This window comes from Sardina pilchardus, chromosome 8 (genome assembly GCF_963854185.1).
Source record: "Sardina pilchardus chromosome 8, fSarPil1.1, whole genome shotgun sequence".
NCBI lineage: Eukaryota > Metazoa > Chordata > Actinopteri > Clupeiformes > Clupeidae > Sardina > Sardina pilchardus.
Genome location: NC_085001.1, coordinates 26,027,174 through 26,035,503, shown reverse-complemented (window position 1 = coordinate 26,035,503; position 8,330 = coordinate 26,027,174). Strand labels below are relative to the sequence as shown.

Genomic DNA, 8,330 nt, shown 5'->3' with positions numbered 1-8,330 from the left:
CCATCATGGCGGAAAATGACGTCATAGGGTGCGTTGAACTCGGGCAGGTCCAAGGAATCCAAAACTACCTGATTTTTGAAAATTGGACAAACAGGTCAAAAGTTACGTGCGTAGACGCACGTCCAACTTTGACCTGTTGGTGGCGCTAGAGGGTTTGAGGTGCCGACATGAAATTTGGTGACATGAATCATGGGACTGTCCCTAATCAGTGTGCCAAATTTCACAACTTTCCCGTAGTCGGTTCTATGGGCTGCCATTGACTTCCATGTCAGAATAATAATAATAAGAACAAAGACAAACACAATAGGTGCCTTCGCAGCTTCGCTGCTTGGCCCCTAATAATAGTTTATAATAATAATAAGAAAACTAACAAACACAATGGGGTCCTCGCAGCTTCGCTGCTTGGCCCCCAATAATAATAATAGTAAGAAAACATAGAAACACAATGGGTGCCTTCGCAGCTTCGCTGCTTGGCCCCCAAATATAGCTGCAAGCAGCAATGTGGGGGCCAAGCAGGCAGGACAAAAAGGCCAGAGTTGCCATGGTAACTCAATGCTGTTACGTCAGGCATGTAGTTTTAAGCAGTCACAAGAATTTTGATGTCAAACAACCCAAGATTGGCCGAGATGCGAGCTCACTTCCTGTTCGGCGGCTTCGTCGTCAATTCCTATTTGCTGTTGCGGGCGAACGGTTTAAGACATCATTACGAAAACCAAGGCCTATTTTAGGCTCGGGCTGAAGATCATCCGTGTGAAGTTTCGTGCAGATCGGATAAACTTTGTGACCTGTGGAAATGTTTAGGGGGTTTTGATTAAATCCAATATGGTGGCCGAATCAAATAGGTTGATGTCACAAATTGAGCTGGGTCAGCCTAAGGACCTCCCACAGTATAACCAGACACCAGTAGCAAGTTTAAATTCCAAACAAATCAACAGCTACAGGCCAAAATGTCTTTTTACTAATTGCAGCGCCCCCTAGAGGTCAAAGGTCACCAAATTTCTTGAGCCTCCTTCTGATGGGGTCCTGAGTCCATGCACTAAGTTTGGTTTTGATGCGTGCAAGGGTTGCTGAAATATGAGCCCACTTCCTGTTTGGCGGCTTCGCCGTGAATTTTGATTGGCTGTCACAGGCCAACGGTTAAAGTTCCGAAGACAAAAAGCACGAGCTGAATAGACCATGGTCTAAGGATGTTCTGTGTTAAGATTGGTGTCGATCGGAAAAAAATTGTGACCCCTGATACATTTTGAGTGTTTTTGACAAAATCCAAAATGGCGGGAAATCCATCATGGCGGAAAATGACGTCACAGGGTGCGTTGAACTCGGGCTGGTCGAAGGATTCCAAAGATACCTGTTTTTTGAAAATTGGCCCAAGGGTTCAAAAGTTACGTGCATGAACGCATGTCCAACTTTGACCTGTTGGTGGCGCTAGAGCATATGAGGTGCCGACATGAAACTTGTTGAAATTAATTATTTGACTGTCCCTAATCAGTGTGCCAAATTTCACAACTTTTCACCAGTCGGTTCTATGGGCTGCCATTGACTCCAATGGCAGAGGTATAATAGTTTATAAATATAGCTGCAAGCAGCAATGTGGGGGCCAAGCAGTAGGCCGGAGTAACCACGGCAACTCGACGCTGTTGGCTCAATGCGGCAATGAGACATATGGCCGTAAGCAGTCAGAACAAGTTTCATGTCAAACACGTCAAAAGTTACAAGCCAACTTGCATTTTTGCTAATTGAAGCTATCCTAAAGGTCAAAGGTCACCAAATTTCTTGAGCGTCCTCAGGATCGGGTCACGAGTCCATGCACTAAGTTTGGTTTTGATAGATTCAAAGGTTGCTGAGATATGAGCTCACTTCCTGTTTGGTGGCTTCATACCCTCGAGGTCAAAGGTCACCAAATTTATTGGGCTTCGTCCCAATTGGGTCACAAGTCCATATACTAAGTTTGGTGTTGATAGATGCAAAGGCAGCTAAGATATGGGCTCATTTCCTGTTTGGCGGCTTCGCCGCGAATTTCGATTGGCTGCGACGGGCAAACGCTTCTGTCAATTGTTACAGAAATCAACACACTCACAAGGCATGGTCTGAAGATGGTCTGTGCCAATTTTGGTGAGGATCAGATGAAATTTGTGACCTCCGAAAACGTATTAGTGTTTTCGATTAAATACAATATGGCGGCCGAATCAATTACGTTGAAGTCAGAAATTGCCATCTGTCCGCATAAGGATCTTCCACAGTATTACTAGACATCACTAGTATATTGTAATTCTAAGCACAACGGCAGTTATAGGCCAAAAGGCATGCTTCTGAATTACAGCGCCCCCTAGAGGTCAAAGGTCACTAAATTTCTTGAGCGTCCTCCTGATTAGGTCATCAGTCCATCTATTAAGTTTGCTTTTGATACATGCAAGGGTTGCTGAGATATGAGCTCACTTCCTGTTTGGCGGCTTCGCCGCCAATTTTGATTGGCGGCTAGGGGCTAACGGTGATAGTTCCGAAGACAAAAAGCAATGCGTTAGTAAGGCATGGTCTGATGATGATGTTTGTCAAATTTGGTGTCCATCGGACAAAATTTGTGACCTCTGATACGTTAGTTTCACTTTGGCTAAAATCCAAGATGGCGGAAAATCCATCATGGCGGAAAATGACGTCATAGGGCGCGTTGAACTCGGGCAAGTCAAAGGATTCCAACAACACCTGTTTCCTGAAAATCGGACCAACGGTTCAAAAGTTACGTGCGTGAACGCACGTCCAACTTTGACCTGTTGGTGGCGCTAGAGCGCTTGAGCTGCCAACATGAAACTTGGTCACATGACTCAAGAGACTGTCCCCAATCAGTGTGCAAAATTTCACAACTTTCGACCAGTCGGTTCTATGGGCTGCCATTGACTTCAATGGCAGAAGAAAAAAATCATAGAAACACAATAGGTGCCTCCGCAGCTTCGCTGCTTGGCCCCTAATTAACCCAGGTTCTGTTAATGACTAACAAAGCTTTAAATGGCATTGCATCCTTATATATCTCTGAGCTTTTAATATTGTATCAACCATCAAGGAACCTTACAGTAGGTCTTCTTCCCATGCTAATCTAATTAATGCTAAATAATGCTAAGGGGAACTATGCAGGGTTTTTTTTTAGCTGAATTTACCTTAAAGGAACACTTCACCGTTTTTTCATATTAAACTACTGTACGTTATTCCCTTAATTAAGACGAGTAGATAGATAGGCCTACTCTCACGTTTCAATGCGTACACCCACTGGCTCTGGTGCGCAGCGCTACTTTGATAGCACTTAGCTAGCCCATTCATTAGGATCCAAACAGAGATGAAGTTAGAAGTGACCAATCATCTCCATGTTTAAAATACACAAGTACACAGGTTACATAACTTACACAAGTAGTTACATGACCAAGTATGGTGAGACAAAACAAAACATGGTGCATTTCTAAGCAGGTAAGAAGGATAACTACTTGTGTGGCGGAATTACACTTGGGAGCACTTAGACTTGGCGCAGTAATATCCTCACTCCAAAGTGAAACTGAAAGTGCAAGAGTGATGATATTATTGCGCTGAGTTGAAGTGACATATGATTGGCTTCTAGGGTTCAGCTTTTTTTTTTAGTCAAACTTTTCAATACTCTCAGTATAGTACACTCAAAGCAACTTTTTGGGATAAGACATGATACTAGCACTTTTGGGACCCAAGTTCTTTATTAGTAGGGCACTGAAATCTGGAAGATGTTCTTGAAACCCCTCCAGGAATGCAATGACACAACTATTCATCACTATTTTTACCTCAATACCTCAAACCACACCCGACAACACATCACCATCAACAACCACTGTGTTTTTGTGTACATGCCACCGAACAGTGCGGGGGAAACCACCACGTTGGGGAAAAACACACGCCGACTCCATGGAGATAAGAGGGGAGTGTGCAACACGTCTCTCAAGGTCATGTGATCCTTAAGCCAGTAAACTCCACGCCCCGGTGTAGGCCAGCGTAGGAGCGAGGCTCTGGCTAGGCGTGGGGTGGCGAGGGAATCACCTGGCATGGGGCCAGTGCTGAGACGGATGAATGGGGGGCGAGATGCACGTTCTGCACATGTCCCTGCGGAGGAGCAACACATTCACGAGATAAGACCTGGCCATGCCAGGCTCCATAAATCCACCGCTGGTTTTCGGGGTCATCAAGCTCGCCACCCTGGTGGAGGAGGATGATAGGCATCGTAAAGTGTTATTACAATGTTATTACAACAGTCAACAACACACGATAACATACCGTCTGTATTATTAATGTTAAAACTAAGGTGTTATTTGGTAGGGTTGTGAGAATGATGTGTTAGTTTCTGTATAATATAAAAATGACATGTCTCTCTCTTTCCTTCTCTTCACTGTCTCATCGAAATGATAGCAAAAAGCCCCAAAATATACTTTTGGATGAAAAAATCTTCACTACGCATAGCACAACTTCAACATAAATGGAAACGTCCACTGTAGCTTTCTAAACATAATAGATGCAAATAATAAATGTTGCTTTTCTCAGTAACTATCGAAACCATCAAAACTATCAATGGCCCATTATGGAACCGTTGATAGGAGCACGGTTCGGTGTAATTTCTGCTGTAAGGAGTTTTTAATACCAATGGAATAGTTCAATCAAGCCTGAAATACAGTGTATATCTTCAATGAAAACACTTAACAACAAGCTCGGAGGTCAGACCAGTTTAGTTTAGCCCCTGATGTGACCCTGGTAGTCTAGTCCCTGAGTAACCAATTTTATCAAGTCAGGCTCATATGCAGACTGTTGTGACAGATTAGCTAACTCAATAGCTGAAAATATAGACTGCAGGTCAGTGTTGGTGGTAGGGGACAGGGTGTAATCAGAGGCTTTACAGATTGTGTCCTCTGGCACAACTTGATAAGCAGTCATTGAGAAATACAATTGTGTCTAAAATCCATCCACTTTGCAACCCCCTCAACGGGAACAGAAGATGATGTATTTGTCAAATATATCACCCTGGCTTGGGATCAGAGGACCTCATTAACCAATCACAGTTATCTCAGTGTGACTCACATGACTGACTGTGAATGGAAATGGAATAATGTCACAATATATGCCATTAATTAAGATTAATTAGTCGTAAAGTACTGTATGTAATTAATTAAACTGTTTCTGAATTGCTTGACAGCACTCGGTGAATGCTCAAGATCTAGTAAAATATGAGTAAGTAGGGTATCATACTATAATCTCTTTCTGTTCATATATTCTTATCTTCCCAAAGTATATTTGGGTATATGACCTCACACAGATGTACCTTAAGTGAGTTGTAATATGAGTTTAGGGGCATACAGTAAATGTGTTTTCACTGAGAAGTGTGTGTGTGTGTGTGTGTGTGTGTGTGTGTGTGTGTGTGTGTGTGTGTGTGCGTGCATGACTGTGTGACTGTGTGTGTGCTTCTGTGTGTGTGTGTGTGGGACAGGACGGCATACTGTAAGTGTGTATTTTGGTCTGGAGAGAGCGTGACGCAGACGGCTCTGCAGATGGGAGAGGAGAGGGGCAGGGTTCAGCACGGTGGTCTCTTGCGTAGTCAGCATACCCCCTGTGGAATGGGCGCCTGACTACCGTGAAAGAGAGGACTCAATCACACACACACACCGTCTCTTACTCTCACTTTTTCTCTCTCTCTCACTCTCTTTCATTCACTATTACTTTCACCTTTTCACACCCGCTCTTTTCTAATCAACTCTCTCCTCCACCCTCCGCCACCTGCCCTGTCACTTAAAACGGGCTCCTTTATGATCACAATTTGGTTTGTCCCTGTCAGTCTCCCCCCCTCTCTCGCTCTCTCTCTCTCTCTCTCTCTCTCTCTCTCTCTCCTGCCCCCCATAGACTCACCTCATCACCCAAAGGGAATCCACCGCGTGGTTGTCCTGAAATGGAATCCTCAGAATAGGCGGGTGGTGACAGGGGCAACCAGGTTTTCAGTGGGGCAAGGAGGAGGGGTCCTCCTGTGGTCCGACGGTGGGCAGTAGGGGTGACAGTCTACGACAGGCAGGGGGGGTAGGCTTTGGTATGAGTGGGGGTGGGTAGGGGGGGTGGCATGCCAGACCTATGCCCAGTTGCCCACCTCTGTATCTGTTCCCTGTGGAACTATGTGGCATTGCAAGGCATACTGTAGACAGTGCCTCTGCTGGGAAAGCCAGTCTAATACCCGGCATGACCTGTGTCATTGTTACGTAACTCCAGGGTGCACTTGTGTGAGTTATGCGGCATTGTCTCTGTGTGTGTGTGTGTGTGTGTGTGTGTGTGTGTGTGTGTGTGTGTGTGTGCATGCATGTGTGTGTGTGTGTTTATGCATGGGTGTATGTGAGTGTGTGTATTTGTGTCAACATTTCTCATCCTCCTGTTCTCAACCTTTTGTCCAGCTCCCCGCAACCCGACTTATCTCCCACCCCCCCCCCCCCCCCCCCCCCACCCCAGCCCCCAAATCAGTCTTGTGACAGAGGGCCCAGTATTTTGGGGTGGGGCGGTGGGTGAGGGGGGCCAGGGGCAGTGAGTAGCATAGCGTCAAGTTGGCGGGGGGACTGGTGTGGCTGTGTTTGGGTGGAGGGGGCACAGCCTGAAAGCTGACTCCCGGCTCCAGTGTTCGATTTCAAACCGCGGCCTGCAAAGCGCCTCTGGCCTGGTTGACCCGCCTCCCCTCTCCTCTCCTCTCCTCTCCTCTCGCATGCTCAATTGCTGTGGGAGAAACAACAGCGTTAGCAACAGCCAGCGCAAACAACAGCAGCACCACCGCCACCGCCAATGGCAGAGAGGCAGCCGGGAGACCTGCGATCCAGGAGTGCCTCTCAGGTCCTGGTCGGAGTAGTTAACCTTGGGGAAGAAGCAAGAGTGCAGGAGCGGAGACGGAATTAGATTTCACAAAGGTTAGGTGCTCCTAGCAGGTTGTGACTATCAGCTGCCTCAGACTCCTTCTGAAGCGCTGACATCACATCCTGACTGACGGGTTGTTACATATTAGGTTGAACAGGTCAAGTTCAAATGAACTACACTTTAAGAAAAGAAAATCAAAGTATTGGAAATGACTATCTAATTTTTGCTAGATACTATAGTTCTTAAACGTTGCACTGGTGTCAACATGTAGATGAAACCATATGCAAGTAACTGATAATGTATTGTCCACCAGTCAATCCAACTGGCAAACAGAGCCCCATCGTCGATAATGACGTCTGACAATACATTATCCCTCTTATTGTATGGCTACTTGCCAAAACGACAAGAAGCTTCACACAATGTCTTTTTTTTGTCTGTCATTATGTGGGGACTTCTGTTTCAGAGTGCAGTTTCAGGTGTTGCCTACTAATGTATGGTTTTCTAACTTTCAGTCTAAATAAAGTTCTTTTGCGATAAGTGGGAATGGGCAACTTGTGGACTAATAGGAAAGACATGAATCAGAGGCGCAAAAACCATGAACCGTTATCAGCGGTCATTTGTTTGCAGCAGTCAAATATAATGAATATCGGACCGCCAAACAACAGGAAGTTCCATTCAATTAAATGGAGCTTACTGTATCATTCTGAAGAGCCATGAAATGAAAACTCAAATAAGAGGACTTGTCATTTTGATGTCCTTTATTTAAATAGCACTTCATTCGTAGAATTTTAACACCACCAAATTTACTCATACCGACTTATTTAATCGTTCACAAGGTCTTGACCAAGCCTTGCTTGAAGACTTCATGAATCGACCATCATGCCTTGACGATGATTTACTAGATGAGCCAAAATGTTATAACTGTACCGCTGTCTTAGAGCTTGTGGGTAAAACCGAAGCAAAAATTCTTTAATGTATATGTAGGGGTTCTGTTATGGGTTATTAAAAAGAAAATGAGAGGGAGGGAATGCCACAGGATGTTTTAATTAATTTTATATTTCTTGGCAATTTGCAGACCCACAGTTATTTTATTGCATCTCTCCTCTTTCAAAAGAAACAAAAGAAAATGAGATCGAGAAACAGTCTTGCCATTCAGTTATATTATTTTTTTCATGATGGTTAACCTCAGAAATAATAATAAAAAAAAAATGCATGAGTCTGTGTACATTCTACATAGTCTATGACATTCTGTTTACAATGCTGTTTTAGAGACTGTGAAAAGCACTGGTACTTAACACTACGGTCCTTGTAGAAACCTGATCCAATCAGTTCAAGGGCTGTGACCAGCAGTTCAATTAAACTTGTATTGGTACATTAACTATCACCATCACCAATTTTTTTCCTGCAAGTACTGCAAACATATCTCTCTAGTCAGCTGTTTTAAATGAAGTGGA

The 8,330-nt window shown here is 44.5% G+C and overlaps 1 long non-coding RNA gene across 1 annotated transcript in view; it reads right to left on the bottom strand.

The window, feature by feature from the left end:
* Positions 1-6,688: 6,688 nt before the first annotated feature.
* The window catches only part of LOC134088333 (uncharacterized), a 2,751-nt gene continuing 1,109 nt past the window's right edge, over positions 6,689-8,330 (bottom strand). The window contains exon 3 of the long non-coding RNA XR_009939960.1: positions 6,689-6,741. This is a non-coding gene — a long non-coding RNA (uncharacterized LOC134088333). The remainder of the gene's footprint in view (positions 6,742-8,330) is intronic.